General features: G+C 41.6%; 1 long non-coding RNA gene across 1 annotated transcript in view; it reads left to right on the top strand.

Annotated features, from left to right (window-relative positions):
- The first annotated feature begins 7,591 nt into the window (after positions 1–7,591).
- The window catches only part of LOC309374730, a 154,071-nt gene continuing 143,921 nt past the window's right edge, over positions 7,592–17,741 (top strand). The window contains exons 1-2 of the long non-coding RNA XR_014170690.1: positions 7,592–8,995; positions 16,347–17,208. This is a non-coding gene — a long non-coding RNA (uncharacterized lncRNA). The remainder of the gene's footprint in view (positions 8,996–16,346; positions 17,209–17,741) is intronic.

Consider the following 17,741-nt stretch of genomic DNA (forward strand, 5'->3'; position numbering starts at 1 on the left):
CCATATACTATTGGACCCATCATCTCAGCAGGGTATACCTTTTCATTATGCTGGAAGGAAATGTAATATGCTTCATGCAGGACTCTTACTTTTTAAATTGACCTCAAGGTTCTAGAAAGGTTATATGCCAAGCCATAAATCAAAACATATTTAATATCTCCGCAAAGGTTTTTCATCCAAGTGGATTCGAATACTGAAAAGAACACGAGCGAGCAAGGTAGAATAGTGTCCATTCAATACATCACTTTTAGGGAAGGCTATTTTGAACTTTTTAAAGACAAGCTATCCTTTAGTGTGTGAGAGAATAACATTCTGTACTCTCTTCAAAAGCTTGGAAGGTCTTGCCGCAGCACTTTTCTTTTAACAGATTAAGCATTTACAAGGATTAACATGAAATGCTTTTGCAATAGGTAGTTATTAAGCAACTGTTTGAGGTATAAACAGCCAAGAGCCCAAATTCTGACTCAGCCATGAAGCCCACAGGGGTGAATTTGGGCCAGGGATGGGTGAGCTTGGGCCAGTCAGCCTAACTCCAGGACAGTTGTACAGATAAAATGGAGAAGGGGAGAATGGCATATGCCATTGCCTTGTAAGTAAGGCAGGATATAAGTATAGTAAATAAATAAGACAAGGTAACAATTGTCTTGCAGTATAATTTTTGTGGACTAGACTTCACTTCATCACAGGCATGGTGGCCTCTTCAGCTGCCAGGGGCATATGTGCATGTATGCGTATACCCAAATGAAAAGAAGAAAAGTTAGTAGCAGTAGTAATACCCTACAAGTTTCAGATAAGCCACTACTACAGTCTTAACTGTCAGGGGTCCTTTACCTTTATTTTTTACTCTTTTCATTTAACCCCACTGTTTACACTAGAGTAGGGCTGCAAGCTATATCAGTTGGATGAATCGATTAAAAAGGTGCCTCTGATTAAAATATTTCTTGAACTAGATTTCCAGAGAAGCAGCCTGCTATTTTGTTGCAGCAAAAATAACAGAGAGACTTGTGGCACTTAAAAGAGATAACATATTTATTATGGCATAACTGCAGTTCATGTCATCTGATAAGGCAGATTAAGGTCCTTTCCCTTTCTTAGAATCATGGATCACCTGATCCATGCTTAAAGCAAACCAACCAAAACTATGTCAGGCATGTTAACAAATGCATCTGTTTAGACTACATTTTTCCAATTAATGTGAAAAGAGAAATGATGGAAAAGACCTAGTCATATCGTACACATGTTCAGCCTTTTGACCAATTAATCTTCAAACAGCATACAAACAAATTTTAAAACAAGATAAAATGCAAATAATTAAAGCAAGCAGGTTTTTTTAAAAAGGAGAAGGAAAACAAACACAATAGCAGCATAATAAGCAGCATGCATTTATGGTTTTAAATTGATCGTATACACTGTCCCAAAGGCTACACAGTATTCAAATTAGTGTTCTGTTTCCCTTGCACATTGTGGTCCTGATCTATATCTAATAATATTTTGATGCATGTGTGATTATTCTGCTATGGGATGAGCATACTCAGGCACATCAGTCTAGTTCAATAGAACTAGATGACCATTTTGATGCACATTTGTATCAGCTGCACATACAGCCCTACTATGCTGGGGTAGGACTAAATAAGAGTAAATTCCTGCCATATTCCCAAGTTTAGCTTAATTAACATGCAAAGAGCAGTGGTTTCATTTAGCAACTCAGCTCTTCCATGCTGATCTAGTTTCTGTTTACTGTGTCTTGTTTAGGAAACAGCAATAAATACTTACCTGCTTTGTAAGCAACTTAGATCAACATGTCTACCCATAGCTATGGCTTAACACTGTTGCAATTTGCAGATTTGCCTTTTCCAACATGCCCACAAATATTCTTTCTGTTTCTGCCACAACCAACCACCACCATTTTTTTTTATTTTGGCAGAAGACCCAGCCTGGAGAAGAGAATTCTGGTGAACTCAACAGCTTTCTCACTACATTATATCATAGGCACCTATGCAACACCAAAAAATAGGAAGCAAATTTGCACAAAATGTGCCTGTGCCAATGTATAGATATAAAATTTGAAAGAATATCTATAATTTAAACGCATCTCACCATCATGGGGAAAACTGACCCAGTGATGCCTGGAACTGCTCAGTCTGCTGTCCTGTTGCTGACTGACAATCTCCCTGCTTCTTTATGGTGTTTTCCAATTAGTCCTCATGCTATGCTAGTGTTGCCTTTGGATCCCCACTCCTGCCCCCATAAACCAACATAGTTACCTTCAACTTCTAGCTTTGTAAGGTGAACAAGAAGAAAGATCAGTGGATAAAAAACTTAAGATTCTCACATGACAGAGACGTAGATCAGCCCTGGTATTTCCAGTCCTCTCCTGCTACAGAATTACTGTTGTCAGTTCTCTTTACCTTGTCAGTCTTTCTCTGCCCGGCATCAGATTTACATAGAAATAAGATCCTGTTTTGTCCAAAAGTATTTTCTAGAAAATAAATGCCTTAATAAATGCCTCTTAGAGATGTTTTTGATTCTATTGGCCATAGTAAAATTATCTCATCGCTCTACCCTGAATTGGCCATTGTTTGCTTATATTACAACAGAACAGCAGAACAGAATGAGAGGTCAGTTATCCTGAATAGCCTCTCCCTTTCCACACAGCTCCAGCACGAAGTTGTTTTGTATACAGAATTTTGCCTTGTGAACTGCTTTGCCCATAAGGTGAGGCATAAATGCAAACAATAATAATTAATAATGCTATTCATAGGGTACATAACCAGAAGATCATATAACACCAATCCTGGCACAATTGTGTGTTACGCCATTGTGGGGTGTTGGTAAGAGTATTCAACTATTTAGCCAAGTGACTTTGAGCTATTCACTGTCTCTCAGATGTACATAGAAGAATTGAACCTGGGACTAATTCAGAGTCAGGGCAAATAATGGAACACTGGTGCAATATGCTTTCAGCAACCTGCCCCTTACAAAAGGGAGACTATGTGCCTCTGAACATGCTCCTGTAAATGTCAGTCCTCCAAGGCTATTATCTAATATCCCAACATTTGCAAGCCCTCAAGTAATTCTGATTTGATAATGTACTCTAATGGCACAAATTCCAGCATGGGGCAACTGGCAGCATCACAAAAAGCCTGGATAGCTCAGTTGATTAGAGCATCGTGCTGATAATGCCAAGGTTGCAGGTTTGATCCCCATATGGGACAGCTACATTGCAGGGGGTTGGACTAAAATCAAATCAAATTGGCATCACAGTATAAAACATTTCAGGTGACTGGGATGATTAAAAGGACAAGGGTGAATCTGTCAAGGATCATCAGGTCACACTGTGATAGTGTGCATTTAGATATTCTGCTTTGCCCTGTCCCCCAAAAGGATGGTTTGTTGGAAACCCTTTCGGGCAAAATTGTGGCTAAAAAGGAAGCTACTAAAACAGTGATATTTTTTTCCTGATCTGCCAGGAGAAACCTCATTTGACTTCTTGGTGTTACAGATCGGAGGTCCAACATTTTGCTCAGCACCAGTTGGCAAGGTCTACTGTGTAGAGAGCAATCTAAGAGAATGTGGTCCATTGAATCAAGTACTACTTGGTTGCAGGCACACAGACGGGCTTGATATGGGGTATGAGAGAATCTACCTTTGGTCACTGCAGAGGGGAAGGCATTTAATCTTGTGAGCATAAAGGCTCAATGGGAAGGGAGTAGTAGATCCTTTAGATATTTGGCACAGGTTCCGTAGGGTTTTGCAATACCTAAGGCCTCCAGAGAACAGGATCTCGGAGTATGAGGTAACAAGCGCTATCTTTTGTGGTCGTAGAACTACTGCTTATTTGGAATATGTAACTTTCGTCACATTGGACTAGATGGTCCACAGGGTCCCTTCCAACTCTACAATTCTATGATTTACAATTTTTTATTGCATCAAACAAAGATTCATCCTTGCTCTAACATTACAAACTGCTAACTGGGAAAGGAGAATCCATACTAAATAGATCAATGGTGGTTTTTAAAGTCTAGTCCGACTTGTGGTTGAAACAAAATGAATGCATTTGGCAGCTCTTTAGAGAAACAGTGGAAGTCCAGTCAGCATGCTCTACTCCCTACATCTGATCAGAGCCTAGTAAAACTCAAAATCAGTTCCCCTTTACTGTACGTTAGAAATACCTATTGTGGAGAAAGTGCCGTTCAGAAGATTGCAAAATGTCTTGTGCAACTGAAGTGTTATGCACGTACAACATGACAAAGTTAAGTACTTTTAGTTCCATTGATTTCAATGGAAAACAGTTATGCATATCCTTAACTATCCCAGTGGAAATCAATGAAATTCAAAAGTGCTCAACTTTGGCTACACCATGAGCTGAGCACTGATTTCTCAATGGTCTATCATGTTACTGAGGATGTTCAGTTTTCAGCCCAGTCTTAAGATTTTTAAAAGGTTAGATTTATGGCCAAGTGCCTCCCTGGGCATTCAGCCATATTACCCCTGCCTACAATAAGCAATAAATCATAGACAAATGTAGCTACAGTGGTAATGTTCTTTTAGAGAACATTATGATCAGCAGTATCATTCACAGACTTGAGTGATCTAGCTGTCATATAGAATGCTTAAGAAGTTTCATAGTTTTAATTTTAATACAAACATGTAAAATATACATAGTAAATTAATATCAAAAGAAAATGTTTGAAGCAGTGCCATAGACATGTTTTGATCCCAAAATAATTGTTCCACAAACTTTGGTAGGCCTCTGCGGCTACTTTTCAACATTGTCTTTTCAGTTTTCACTTTCTGTAAAATTTCATCTCTGCTGCAGATTTTAACTTGCCATTATCCAACTTCAAGACATACGTTGGCCTGATCAAGCTATTATTATTACAAGACATTTCTATCCATCAGTGTTTCCATATAGGAAGCTACTGTCTTCATAACATCTGTTCTATAGTATTGTGACGACTCTGATATGTAGTAGATGAATCTTGTCTCTACTCCTGCTCTGTGTTTCTCCTTTCTTTTCTCCACCCCTCTTATTGGGATTCTTTTACTAGGTCTCAGCTAGTGGGTCATCTATGGGTCTCATCTATGGGTCATCACCCATAGATTAAATTACTTGTGGCAGGCAGTGTCACAGAATCAATGGTGCTTCTTGGGCTAGCTGGCATGTGACCCTTAGAGGGCCAGCCCCAATGAACTCCACTACCAGCATCACAGAGGTTCCCCACCCCTGGCCAGAGACGATTCAGTAAATGTGCTGGCCAATGGGTGGGTTGGGGAGCACAACTGTGTGTGTTGGCTTTAAAAGATGAAACTTTCCAGCAGATGCTGGCTCACATGGCCACACACACAAACCCCCCTTGAGATTATCATGGTTTGCACATGCAGTTCTAGTTTTCTAACATGGTCCCCTTGGCAGGGTGGAGATATCATTATCTATCCTTCTGAAGACATCCCTGAGTTCTGCTGTATAGAGCAGCAGCTCTCTGTAAGTGTATAAATAGGGACAGTTTGAAACTGTACATCTCAATTTGTTGAGGCTGTCATTATAACTGCACCTTTCAGTTGCTCGTGCTAAGAGTGTCAGTTCTCTAATAAGCTCTTCTGCAGCAGGACTCCTTGTTTCTGCTTGAATCTGTGTCACTGTATGTCTGTTTGTATGAAGATTGGGAGGCTTGGGTCAGGAGCTTTATACTCTCTAACCTACAGTTTCAACTAGCAGCAGCCAAATTGCAGCTGGCAATTTCAAACCACAACACATTAATCTGATGCCCCAGGTCAAATTTTCCTTTGGTCCAGATGATAGAATGTCCCTTCTGTGTGCCCTCTCTTTTGCTGCTGTTATGATGAAATACCTATATGGAGAAGGAATAAAGGAACCAACACAGTCACATCTGCACCATACATTTAAAGCTCACGGCTTCCCTCCCCCAAAGAATCCTGGGAACCCTCACAGAGCAATAATTTCCAGCACCCTTAACAAACTACAGCTCCCAGGATTCCTTGGGAGAAGCCAGGTGCTTTAAATGTTTAGTGTGGATGTAGCCCAGGAGTTCCTGCTCAAAAATCCTTGTTTTCATTCAGTACTTGTTTCTCTGTAGTCTTTTTAAGTGCTAGCAAGATGCCAATTAAGTGGTAGGATGTACATTTAAAATTGAATTGGGGTAGAAAGGACTTTTCTTAATATGCACAGGAGGGGAGAAGTGTAAACTTGCATCCACAACATATAGCTTGTACCAAATTTGTCCAAGGCAGTAGCTGTGCTAATCAAATGTTTTTAAATCTGCTGCATGGCGCAGCTTGCCACTCAGAACTTCTAATTTTCAAGCATACAAAACAGAGAACAGAATAAACTTAAAGGGGATTTGTTGCCTGCTGATGTCACAGTAGTCTTTAATGGCACACTGAGAGAGGCTTTTCCTTACTGCTTCTGGAAAGTAGGCTATCATAGTTTTAGGATTTTCTTCCAGGTAAAGGAGTCACAGGTTGCTCAAGCAGAGTCTAGTACCCTCTCCCTCTCAGCTTTCTAATGATAAGTGCTGCCAGCAGAAGGAGAAGAAATGAAAACACAGACTCAAAAATATCTGGAATATTGTTACAGTGGTATAAATCTCTTGTACCTAAGAAAACCCCAAACCCCATTGAAATTTATGTTAAGGACATAAAAAGAGGCTCCTTGGATCAAAGGCCCATCTATTCCAGCATCCTTTTCTCATAGTGACATACCACATACCAGAAGCCTGCAGGCAGGACCTAAGTGAAATTCTGATATGTGCTTTAACATCCCCAAGTGTTCCTTGACATCTGCTTTATTTGAAAGAATAAAGCTTACATAAATGTAGTTGATAAAATGTTAGGATGCTTAAGTTTTTGCTTTGTCGACTGCAGTCCTATACACACTTACCTGGGAATAGTTCTTGTTGACCTCAGTGGGGCTCATTTCTAAGTAGACATGCATAGGCTTGTGCTGTCAGTAACTGTACAGATTGTCAAGATCTGGTTTTACCTCTTCTATGGCATCAGAAATACATTGATTCAAATTATGTCTCGCAAGAGCAATGCCTTTCATCAGCATCTTTTTTTCCTTTTGATTTTTGGCAAAATCCACTCACTTCAGTAGTTATTTGAAATGGGAGACAATTAAGGAACAAGAGGACTGCCACAAGCTAGGTTTCATGTTTTGTTTTTCGAAGAAGGGTGTCTTCACAGATGATTACATTTGTTTTATTACACCGAAAAAGTACAGTACACCCAAAGAGGAAGTGTGCCGAGCCTGCAGATCAACAAAAAACAGGAGAAGGAAAATGCTGAAGTGTGGAATACTAAAATGACTAGTCATTTCCTGCTTTATGCAACCCCCAGAATTTTCATATAGGAAACATTATAGTCTTATCTACAGATACGTGCTTGGAAGGTAGAAACCTGGAAGGTCAAAAAGTTACAAAATGGCTCATTGTCTTGAACTCATTTTCATTCAACCGAGTATGTGCTCACAACTATGAATCCTTTTCACCAAATACAGTTTTAGAGTTTTCCCAAAGGTGTTTCAGTATTTGTCTTTGGAATATTACTACAAACTTTAGGGGTGAGGAGGAGGAAGAAATGGAGAGAAAGGGGGGCAGAGAGAGTTTCAGCTGATGGCGCTCTGCTAATAAAGCATTTGGGGCATGATCAAGATAAAGGTAAACAATAACCAACAACAGCACAACCATAGCAACAAAAATACATTTTATATATGCCAAGTTATTGTTATTATAATTAATTAATGCAAAATTATGCTTATAAGCAGCTTACAAAACACTAAAAAGTTTCATCACAAATGATAAACCTCCAAAATAAACACAATAAAACAATCCCATTAATACATTAAAATTTAAACATCCATAAAACATAGAAGTACCTTTTAAGCCATCTTGATTTTAATATGGGAGAGTTAAGCACATACTTTTGTTCTTTTGTCAGGATCATATTTCATATTTTTGGAAATATGCTATTTAATTGGGATTTGATATACAATTCACTATTAAGTATACTAGAATCAGTACCCTTCATGACTCAACCCCGGGGGGTCATTTGCCTAGTGCACCTTCATGATCCACCAGATTTCAGTTACATGCAAATTATTTTCATTTTAGCCTACTTTATGCTATGCTTTTACTCTTTTCTGCATGGTGCACCTTATTTCAAAAATTTCACATCCACTGATGTGCCAAGTCATTTAAGCTGCCTAACTGGGAACAAATTTAATAAGCAAACACCACTTTTTCATTTACCCATCTAAATTCATTTAAATTCATGCACATTTTAAGTGGGTTCCTTTGCCTAAAAATAGCTGATAGTTGGTAAAAAGCAGACCTGTTTTTCTGAAATGGAGATGAAGTGACAGCCTCACCTGAAGAATGTGCCAAATGTGGGTATCACTTAGAGATCTAATTTCATGATACCAAAACAAAACTTTGCCCCCAAGGCTTGGGGAACTTGAAAACAGTTGCCAGCATCTATTGATGATGAGCAGGTTCTTTCCTCCCTGACTGCACCTGGCTGGACTGATTGATTTGGCTTTCAGTGCCAAAAGGGAAAGAGGTCAGCTGCTTCAACAATGCTGTGTACAAAGTGTACTGTGTGCAGCTGTGTATACAAAACTGTGTACAATTCTTTAATTCTTTCTTTTTTGCAGGGGGGGTCACTTTCTGCCCATGCAGTATCACAATATTGCATTAAGTCAATTCTTCCTGTAGTGCATCTGCACAATAGCAAGGTCCTAAACAGATTAACCTAAAAGCAATTCCCAAATTTTAAAGAGTATCAGGTACAGTGTGTACCTTTTGGATGCTTTGGGCTAATTTTTTTTTTTTACCCCGCCCATCTGGCTGGGTTGCCCCAGCCACTCTGGGTGGCTTCCCAACATAATATACAGAAACACAACAACAATAACACAACAGAACATCACACATTAAAAGCGTCCAGATTTAAGGCTGCCTTCAGATGTCTACAAAAGGTCATATAATTATTTATTTATTTGACATCTGACAGGAGGGGGTTCCACGGGGTGGGTGTGACTACTGAGAAGGCCCTCTGCCTGTAACTTCACTTCTCACAATGAGGGAACTGCCAGAAGGCCCTCGGAGCTAGATCTCAATGTCTGGGCTGAACAACGGGGGTGGAGATGCTTCTTCAGGTATACAGGGCTGAAGCCATTTAGGGCTTTACATGGCAAAACTGACACTTTGAATTGTGCTTGGAAACATACTGGTAGCCAATGTAGGTCTTTTAGAACTGGTTTTACATGGTTCTGGCAGTGGCTCACGGTCACCAGTCTAGCAGCCACTTTCTGGATTAATTATAGTTGTTTCCAAGTCTCCAAAGATAGCCCCGTGTAGAGCGCATTGCAGTAGTCCAAGCGGGAGATAACTATGTACCACTGGTGCAGCGTGGCTATAACAACAACAAATTGCATTGGTTTTACATCCACACTGAGGATCATGGTTTGTTCTGCCCTCACAGACCATAATCACTACCCAGCCTGAAACCATGTTTGTTGCTAGATTGCCAATGTGTTATGACATTGGGCTGTGCTATAGCATAAAGCCAAGCTATGTGGGGGAGAAGGGAAGCAGGATTGATCAGGCTGCATACTCTAGCATACAACTTGTGTACAGTGTGACTTATTAACCCAGTGTGCAAACATAGCCACTGCTAGCTAGTTATTTGTCCCTCTATATTGGTGAAAGCCACAAATTCAAAGGTTAAAGGTTAAACCACCAGCATTCCACATTCAGACAGTTCCCTTTATATTTCGGGCTGTCCAAGCCGTCTCTGGTTCCATAGAAGGCTGTAGGTATTAGCCAACTACTTGACCCTCACTTGACAATGGCTCATCACATCAATTGGATGTGATGAGCTTAGAAAAAGAAGTAGTGAAACTCTGAGCTGGTACAGTTTAGGCAACTGTGGGGCCTTAGATTTCTTTCCAAGTGCGAATCATGAAACTAAGAAGAACTGGAACTGTAAGATTGCTATCTGGAAGGACAATGATGAGGTCCAGCATGAGGTCACTCGGAGGAATATTACCAGTTGTCCCCAGGGTTACAAAGAATTGACTGGTGTCCTCTATAAATCGGGCATGTAGTGTCACCAGTCCTATTCTGTGGAACACTCATCCAGCAGGCACTCTCACTTTTGACTTTCAGACCTTTTGTATGTAGACATGCCTATATAACTTTTCTTTCTTTTTACTGTTTTTATGGTGTTTTATATTTTATTGTATATACTGTTGCACACCAGCATGTTATATCGTATGGATTGGTGGTATATAAATATTTCTATGTATAAATTATATTGGAGACAACAGCAGCTGAAAGACAAGAGTGAAGTAACACCTAAGATGCCCTTTCCTAACATCATTTCCAACTAACTAACTTCCCAGCATTCCACCAGAACCTAACAGATGTTACAGATACGGCGAATCATTTTTCATCATGTGAGAAGAGGAGGGGTACACTAGAGCTGTTCATCCCTACAACAGAGTACTGGTTATGGGGGTGGGGTGTACACAGTTCAACAATTGGCTTTAATTAAGCATACATAGAAGAAATAAACTAGCCAGGCAGACCGTGGCAAAACAACATAAGAAATAAGAAAAGTGTGAAGCTAGAGCGCTGAGCTGCAAATACCTCTCTTCTCATACACCTCCCCCCACACTTCTATTGGGTCATATCCAACTGGTGTCCCTCCAAAGTGGCAAAGGGCTAGCTCAGACCCCCCCCCCATGAAAAATGTGCCCAGGGCGATTGCCCTGGCAGCTCCTCCCCATGCTGCATCCCTGCCATCACCTCCCTTTTATCACTGCTTTTCACACTTTCACCAGGCCCTGCAGGGATATGGGCCTCAGAAGGCACCCAACAGTGCTCTGATGCTGGCTATGGCTCCATCTACACTACAGTGTTATGTAATGGTAAAGCAAGTGTCAAGGAGTATGTATTTTATACATTGCCAAATTATTATTTTTAAAAGCCTGGAGCGATGCAAGCAAGCTGATGGAGTCGGTATCAGTTCAGAATGTTACCACACATTTGCTTTGTGTGTTCTATTTGGATTCCAATCAGGCAGATTTGTTTGCTGCAGGTGGAAGGATTCTGTTGCAAGGATATTGTGATCTTGTCGTTGCTTCCCCTCAAAATGTTCTTCAACTTTGCAAGAAAGGTGCTTGCACAGTAGTCTGATCTTTCCAATGTTTTGGTCTCCTGAAAAACACAGTTTGAATAATACATGAGACTACACCCCTTAATAGTCTGAGGAAGATATAGAAATGGATTAGTATTCTGCAGAGAATCATCAGTCTGATGAATAATTTTCTCCCCACTCCCCCACGCTGCATTTGGTAGTTGTGCAAAATGCAGACTTTTAATTCTTGCTTGGGAAGAGCTTAATTTGTGCCAGGTTTAGACCAATAATCTATTTTCAGCAGATTCCTGAAATATCTAGAGTGGCTGTCTCTACATATTTAAGGGCCTCTGAACATGTGCAGAGTAGGTTGTGTTTGCCAAAGCCATACGCACAATTAACTTGAGTCCATTGATTTCAGATCTAGTCTAATACCACCCAGTGTCTTTCTCACTATTAAGTAAACAAAACCCATCCTTGCTTAGGGGGCAGCACTGGCTTCCAGGTGTGTTTGAGACTGAGCTCTCTCTGGAAACGATACACTTCACTGGGGGGTACAGCAGTTTCTACTGATGCAGAAAATAGCCTGTATTTACTGCATCACTGGCTTGAAAATAGCCTCTTGCCTGGCTGACTCTAGCAAATATGAATTTCCTGCCATGCCTCCTCTTGGGGTCAAAACATACATGTGTGTGTTTATCAAGCATGGCTATAAAGCAGGGGTGGGGGAGTTAGCGTTTTGCACTAAAAGGAATACACGGTGATGGGGAACTAATTTCTCATTGCTGTGTTACATGCTGCAAATCAATAGATAAGCTTTGCAAATAATGGTCAAAGTGTGTGGAGTTAAAATTATAAACATTAAGCTATTAAAGTCAGGGGCATTAGCTCCACTAAATGCCTTGTCAGTGCCAAATGTTATAGCATAATTGTTCCAACACTTTGGACCTTGGAAGGTGGTTTTGTGAAACAATCATATTGTGTTGTTATGGCTTATAAGAAAGTAAGAGCATAAGAAGAGCCCTGCTGGATCAGACCAAAGGCCCATGTAGTCCAGCCTCTTGTTTTCAGAGTAGTCAGAAACAAGCAGGAACTGAATGCCAGGGTTCTCTCTCCACCTCAGAGGTGGCACACTGTTCCAAATAGGGAACGTAGAGGACCATCACTTTAGTAGCCACTGATAACCCCTTTCACTCAGCTTCATTAACATGTGACCACAAAATTCCGGATCCCTCCCCAAACTGATGCTAACGTTTAGTGCTAGTTTAGTGCTGTTTTGTGCCACGAAGCCCTCAAACCCCCCATTTTGTGCCGTCACCACCCCCAAACCAAGTAATTTGACACAGCAAATAGGGTCAATGTGTCTAAACTCTCTTTTAAAGCCATTCAAGTTGCTGGTTAAAACAGCTTCTGGCTGTCCGTTCATTTGTTAGGCAGATTGCTGGTTAACAGCCCAAAGACAGTTGGCTGATGGGAGGTAATGATTAGGAACCTGTTGCAAATGGTTGTTCTGCTTTTGAATGAGATAACCATCAGCGCTGGGGGAAAGATGCCTCCAACTGGGAGTGTGTGTGTGAAGAATCAGCACGTGACAAGCTTGAGAAGAGACCCTGACTAGCGGCTGTAAGGTGGTACTGCATTGAGGCATTAAGTATCTAGAGAATATAGAATAATAATAAAAGGGGGAAAACTATGAGCATATGATGGGGTGGAGATAGCGGTGGCTGGTGCCCATTGGGTCAGGTAGGACAGAAAGCCAGGATGTCAACAGTAGCCAGAGCCGCTGACAGGCAGAGCCAATCAGTCCTGGTATTGTCTCCCATCCTCTTCCTCCCTGCTGAGTTCTCCAATGGCGATACTGAGATTAAGGAGAATGAAGCAGGCAGCCAGGGCTGGTTGTAAGCAAGAAGGCAGATGGACTGCGGTTGGATCAGCCTTCACTGAATGAAGCGAGCTCCATCACTTGTGATTGACATTGGACTACAAGTCCCATCATCCCTTACTTTTGGTCATACTGGCTGGGGCGCATGGGGGTTGGAGTCCAACATCATTAGGAAGGTCAAAGAGTCCTTGCTTCTACAATAATCCATAGGTGTTTTTGGCACTCATGCAACCACATTCCACACTTCAGTCACGATCGCAAAGGTTGCACAAAATATTCCTGCAACAGAACTGTACCCTGCAGGAGGCGGGGGGACATCTTGATCCTGTCTTTGGCACAACGGAGCAATTGGGCCACTGCTGTTGTGCTTAAACAAATTATCTGAGAGGGGCCATATAATCTTTCAGCTACTGTACAAATAATCAAGAGCACTTCAGAGTTCTCCAACAAGTAGGTGCAAAGGTTAACCTACTTTACTAGACAGAAATACGGGTATTATCCATTTGCAGCAACTGGAGTGTGTTACAGTTTTAGAAAAAGGCCTGGAAGGAAAGTTGTCTCTAACTTGGTTTAGTCATTTCTCTATATTTATGTGGTAAGAGAAATCCACAAAGTACAGAGCCTTAACATTGTTTGGATTCCTTCTCTTTGCAGCAGGGGATTCTTTGAAATTGCATTTACTTAACTGAAGTGATCACATTGAGAGCTCACTTGGAGTGGAGAGGACCAGAAAAGTAGCAAAAGAATTTTGTGGTGATTGTCAGGGATTGTCAAGCAGCTTTCCTCAATAAAGTTCAACCTCCTGACTTAAAGTCTTGCGTAACAGCAGCAGCTTTTTTCCTAGTTACAGATTCTTCTCACCATAAGTGCACTTGAAGGCTACATGAAAAGAACTTGATAGCACCAGCCTCCGATATTCTAAAAAAACACTATGCTCCCTGGCCAGCTGCTCAAAGCTTCATGACATGCTGGTATGCTAGACAGAGTGATCTGCCTGGCACACCTGCCCATATCATGAGTCATGCGCTGAGCTGAGTTTAGGAAAACACCCCCCTCTGTCAGTGGCATATGGTGACATCATTCCCTTCTATTTCTGATGTTTGGGCTATGAGTGCCATTGCTCATGTAGTCAAAACCCAAATCGGCCCCATCCAACCACAGGGGGGAGGTATTAGCAGGCATGGGGCAATCACTGGCTGATTCACTGGCAATCACCAGCACCATTAGAATTCCTGCTCCGTGATTGCAGTCATAGGATTGTTGTCTATCACATGACGGTATATGTTTTGACTCCACAGAGTGGGAAGTGACGAAGACAGGATGTTTGTGTTACTGTGTTCTGTGAAGTGGAACTATTGTCCTTTGTTCTTTTTCTCTTTGCTGTCTGATGCTCAAGAAAGAGGGAGCCATGTTGCAGTGCTCCATGAGTGTTTATATGTAAATAAAGTAGATTAGCCAAAATGCTGAGTTGCTGAGGTCTGTAATGCAACTGCGCAAACTCTGCGGATCCCTGAGTGTGCTGATGTCTGTTGGCATCGGTCGCTGTGATGTTCAGGCTGAAAAAAGCTTTTGAAGCTCCCGAACGACAGACCAGGAGGGAGAGAACATGCCAGTTGGACATGTGTCTCTGCCAGGGTCCTACTCGAGTGTAGGCTGAACTCCTGACAGCGCACCCCCCACTATTCCAGGCGCCACGCCCCCGTGAGTGATGTGCCACGCCCCCAGGACACACGCCCCTGCCTGCTATCCACCCCCGGTGCCAGAGTATGCAGCTTTCCCACTGGGGGCAATCCCAAGTTTGGAGAATTACAAAAAAACTTTGGAAAAGATAGGAGAACCCTAACTGCACTTGGGGATCACAGAATGCTAAGTGTCTGTTGTGCAGGGGTGGGGTGGGGGAGAAATAACAGAGAAGGGAAACAGAATGGAGTGTCTGCACTCATGAATAGCAGAATGCCATAACTTGTCTACATTTTTAAAAAATCTATTGAATTCATGTTTTCTATTATCCCTTGTTTTAAGATTAGTCAGCAACTAAGTGTTACATTAATCAAGAAGGAAGCACAGCAAATTATTTGCATGGGTGTAAGCTGCTACATTAAGGTCTACATTAAGGTGCAAGCTTAAATGGTTTTTTTTACACATACCTAATACATGTCATTTCTCTGTTTTGCACGTTTGACTAGATCAAATACAAGATATCCGCATGGATAAAATTGACCCCAGTCCACAGATGTAGGGTATTTATAAATTGAGTAAGGAATAGCAGAATATAGGTGGAACAACAGCCAGCTCAATATTGCCTGCACAGACTGGCAACAGCCCTCCAAGGTTTCGGCAGGGAATCTCTCCCAGCCCTGCCTGCAGATGCTGGGGATCAAAGTTGGGAGTTTCTGCATGCAAGGCAGATGCTTTACCAATGAGCTACAGCCCTTCCTGACTTACAATTCTATGATTCTGTGCTGAGATTCCTGCATTGCAGGAATGACCCTCCGAGTTCCTTCCAACTCTACAATTCTATGATTCTAATACAGCAGCTCTACTGCTGCGGTGATTAAGATGAGCACATCATTGTCTCGCTGGGCTGAAAAATCACACATATCTGCATAATGAGAAAAATCAGAACACACATTGTAGAGGAGTGCAGCCTCTTCCTGCTCAAGGCTTTGGCTCCCTTTATGCATACTAAAGCACATGGGAGTTATGTCTGTGTGGTATCAGAGCCAGCCCTAATATTAGGGTGTATAAGGGAGGCAGCTGCCTCAGGTAGCAGTTGTTGAGGGCAGGGAGCAGCATCAAGGTGTTGGAGGATAGAGCTGTGTGTGTGCCACGGGGCCTCCTCCCTCAAGCTAGCTTCCTGGCTTCAGGCATAATGGAAGATGCTGCCCCACTGTCAGCATCGCAGTAGGTTTCAGCTGCCAGTTTGGTCAACTTTGTACAGGGAATGAGAGGAAGCACCACCTTGACCTTCACCTAAGACAGGAATGTCCAAAGTCTGTCTCGGGGGCCCAATCCAGCCCGCTGGTTGGTTCAACCCAGCCCTGCGGCAGTTTATTTCCTGAGGGGTAAAATCCTAAAAAAACCTCAACAACTTCAGTCCTAACTTCAGTCGGCCCCCACTGCCCTTCACTTCATCAAATCTGGCCCTCTTTGAAAAAAATTTGGACACCACTTACCTAAGACCATGAAACGTTTGGACCAGCCCTATGTGGAACAATTCCACGTGGCTGTGATGTGTGTGCGAAAATATTTCAGGCTTGATTTCATGGGTTTTTCCGTCTTGATTGGCTTTCTTCTTTTTCAGGGATGGCTTGGGAACACATTTCCATTTCGACCCTGAGTGAAGAAGTCTATTTAGGACTAGTTTTATCAAGATTTGGGAGTGTTTCGTTTTTACCTTTTAAAGTTTTTGTTAAATTCACCTTGTGTTGTGGAGCCCAGGTGAGTCTTCAGTAAGTAGGTCCATTGACCTACAGCCATTTTATTCTCATTCGTAATGAGTGGAATACATGTTTGTCATTCAAATGTGGATAGGGGATTTGCCTAAAATAAAATTCTGCATGAGAACTTAAGGGGAGAGGGGAAATCTTCTGTCCAAAACATGTCATGCACCAACAAAATTTGAGAAAATCTCTTGTTTTCTCTCTTTTTGTGGTGAGCAACATTACTTCCTTCTTTGTTTCTTCCTGGCAGCGTGTCAACTGGGTGAAAGAACAGCCCAAGTCATAATCTCCACTCATATGACTGTAATATTCATAGATCACAGCTGTGTGAGACAATGCCGCAAGGAGGCAGTTACCGTGTATGTGCATGTGTGTGCTTGAAGATCTCTGTGAAGTTCTTTTTCAGCTCACCAGGAAACTGCTACAGATAATTAATTACCATTTCCATTGGGATGGGGAAAGCTATTGTCAGATACAAAGACAATATACCTTTGAATGCCAGATTCTGAGGGCAAACACAAGAGAAGCTCATCATCTTCACGAATGGCTTGTGAGGTTGCAGAAGCATCTGATTGGCTGCTGTGAGCAAAAAAGAATGATGAGCCAGGCAGACATTGGTCAGTTCCGGCAGGGTCATTTTTACAGATTTAGTCTCCTGCAAACATTCCAAAATGACTCGTTTGCTTTCTAAGAGTTCTATCCTGCCTCATAATTTTGATATATGTACACTGATGGCACTACCTTGACGCCATAACATGTGGCCTTCTTTGTGTCATTGGACTACACCATTCTTCATCCCTGACCATAGGTAATGCTCCCTAGGGCATATGGAAGTTAGAGTCCAATAATATCTACAGATTTTAGAGGTCCTAAGGTTCCCTGCACTACAAAATGTTTACAGGCGCAACGCTGGTTTATTCAGATAATATGGATTTGAGTTTTTCATACAGGTAATTTTGTTTGTTGCTTTTCTCAAGCCCATTCATTTACTCCTTATGAGAAGAATGTAATTAAAGAAAATCCTTTATGTTTGCTTAGCAAAACAGCATGGAAGATGTTAAAAGCAGACACCTTGCTCCCCTTGCTTCTGTCCTTCCGGTAAAGCAAAAGCAAACTAGAAATTGTATACATGCATAGGCCAGGAAATAGATTTTATTTCAGCAGGACAGCAAAATAAGCAATTCTGTAATATTCTTACATCTCATCATATATCATCACATTTCATGACAAACTTTATTTGATGACTCTTAGCTGAA

This window comes from Podarcis melisellensis (genome assembly GCF_964234715.1).
Source record: "Podarcis melisellensis genome assembly, chromosome: 7".
NCBI classification, from domain to species: Eukaryota; Metazoa; Chordata; class Lepidosauria; order Squamata; family Lacertidae; genus Podarcis; species Podarcis melisellensis.